The sequence below is a fragment of the Vigna radiata genome, chromosome 3 (genome assembly GCF_000741045.1).
Source record: "Vigna radiata var. radiata cultivar VC1973A chromosome 3, Vradiata_ver6, whole genome shotgun sequence".
In the NCBI taxonomy this organism is placed as follows: Eukaryota; Viridiplantae; Streptophyta; class Magnoliopsida; order Fabales; family Fabaceae; genus Vigna; species Vigna radiata.
The window spans coordinates 1,091,848-1,094,927 of NC_028353.1; positions in this window are offsets into that span (position 1 = coordinate 1,091,848).

Below are 3,080 nucleotides of genomic sequence, written 5' to 3' on the forward strand. Positions count from 1 at the left end.
GGTGGTGGCGACCAACGAGTTGGGACGAAGAATAGTAGTAATGTAATGTGAAGGTGAATTTATTTTCTATACATACGTGTTGGGACGAAGAACAATAGTAATAAGATGGAGGACAAACGTGAATTATTGAGGTGAAAATGAAAAAGAAAATGAAGGAAAGGATCAAGATGTGTGAAATACTTTTTATACAGATTGAGGATTTAATCAATATAAAAAGTGACACTTTCTATATTGGTTATATCCATTTTGAAACCGATATATAAAGTGAAATATTTCTACACCACTTTTATTTATTTATATATATATATATATATATATATATATATATATATATATATATATCAAATATAAAAAACTTTTTTTAATTGGTGCAGTAGTACATGACAATATCAATATATAATTTCATATATGACGGTTATCCAAAAAAATTATGAAAATTAGATGTTGGAATATGTTGAATTGTTATATTAATGTAAGTGATAAAATTAAGTAGAATTAATTAAATTAGTTTAAAATTTGTATATTGAGAAAAAAACAAAATTAGTAAATTTTGTTTTATTTAAAATGTGAGGAAAAGCGATAGATAAAGAAAGTGTATAATTGGATGGTTTTGCACATGGAAGTTGTCCCTATCAATGGGTTGATTAAAGAAGTAGCGAGGTAGTTGGGGATATGTCTGAAAGATGTTTAATTGAAGCTTTTCAAGACATAACATCACAAAATGGAATGTGGATTAGGCCTACGATGACACGGATCCAACGTTACAATTCACTCACTATACAACATCTGCCAAACAATAATATTTATTTTTCATGTAAAATTATTATGTTTATTGTTTGAGATTTCACGTATAAATACAAATCCTATTTTAATATAATCAAATATCTCAAATATAATTGTGATTTGTTGTTGGATTTATTATATTACTTGGATTACTTATTAATGTTTAATGTTTAGTTCCATTCTTTATTTATAAATATATATATATATATATATATATGGATTTGCTAATTTATATAAAGAGGGTTTTTTAGTTGGTACATTTTAGCAAAGTGTATCAAGTTTTAGGTTATAAAAATGCTTCTGTTAAAAATGAAAATCAACTTTAAATCCAAGAGTATTTTAATAATTTTAAAATTTAATTTAAAAATAAAATAAATAAAAGGTAGTTATTAAAAATCGTGGTCAACGAGAGAAGTTATTAGCTTTTATTATATATTTTTTAAAAGGTAATTCTTTTTTAAAATATAAAATAAAATAAAAGGTAGTTGTTTTTTTAACCAGACGGGTTTTATAAACTCAGACGGGTTCTATAAACCCTAAACCCTAGGTAGTTGTTTTTTTAACCCAGACGGATTTTAAAAATCCAGACGGGTTCTATAAACCCAGACGGGTTCTATAAACCCTAAACCATTATATTTTTTAAAAGGTAGTTGTTTTTTAAAATAAAAAATAAAATAAAAGATAGTTGTTTTTTAAAATTAAAAATAAAATAAAAGCTAATAATTTCTCTCGTGGACCAATCAGAATTTTTAATAACTACCATTTATTTTTATTTTTTTTTAAATTAAATTTTAAAATTATTAAAATATCCTTGGATTTAAAGTTGATTTTCTTTTTTAATGGAAATATTTTTGTAACCTAAAATTTGGTACACTTTGCTAAAATATACCAACTAAAAAAACCTTCTTACGTAAATTAGCAAACTATATAATACGAATTTACAATAATTTCATTTTTTGCACTTATGAATATTTTTTAAATAAATATTCACATGAATAAATGAATAATAAATTAATTTTTTTTGTTGATCTATTTCCATTTCCATGTAAATGCTATCCATACCGAACATTGTCATGGCTAATATAACTGCTATCCATTATCCATTATGTAAGGCAGTTGTACTGCTGGCAGTCAGGAGGGTGTTTGAGCTAGGGTTGTCAAATGGATAAGCTATTACCAACCGCAACATACGATTCACAGCTTTCGAAAAGTGCTTCCAAAATTAAATTTATTTATAGGTTTCCGAGATATTTTTGTTGATTAACCTAAATTATTCATAGGAAAATATAATTTAACATTCTGTGTGTAGAAGGAATGAGCATATATACATGTTTATGTTTATGTTGTCAGATCATGTTACCTACCTACTGGATCAAAATCATGAACCCATAAACAAAACAATATTAAAAATAATGAACAACACTGTTTGATGAAAATGACTTGTCCCTACAAATGTAATCTTTATAATGAAATGCTGTGATAATGTGAAGTGAGTCATGGAATATATCATAGCTAATGAAGGATATGTGTGATGCTTATTTGTTTATGATTTATCATTTTTTTTGTTCATTTAAATTCACTAGACTCGAGTTAATGGTTTTAATCTCGTTACATTATTTGTATAAAGATTTATTTATTTTTTACTTGGGCAAGTGATAAATATTTTGAAATTTACGGAAATAAGGAAATTTATTTATGCCAATACGATCGAAGTTATTTTGTGCATCCAAAAAAGACTAAAGTTAGATAAATAGATTCCAGAAATAAGTACAGAAATAAATTTAACTTCGAAACATTTATCTTTTTCCACTTTCAGTATGAAAGGAACAAAAAGCAAGTTATAGATAAGATAATAATTGCTTTCAAAAGTATAATGGACCAAGCTAGAAAAAGTCAGAATAAGTGAATCAAATACAATATATTAAAAAGTTTACAAGAAGATTAACTGAGTCTAAATCTTCCTCTTTCTACAACGAAAACATAAGGGATTTGATGAAAGTTTAGCAAGGTAATGAAAATATTAAGAATTCGAAGACAAAAAAAAAATCTTAAATATAAAAATAACTCAAAATGCTTATTTATTGAGAGTTTTATTGTAACTCTCTTGGCAGGTTATGTCACTAATAAATGAAAACAAGTATTACTATTATGCTAATTACAAATAGTGTGAGTTCTCACTTCTCATAATAAGCATGTTGAGTGTTTTAACATTAGTTGTGTTTTGTGTCATAGAGTGCATCTAATGTGTTTTGTGTCGTGTATTAAATATAAGACATTGCTAGATTATGTATTCAAAT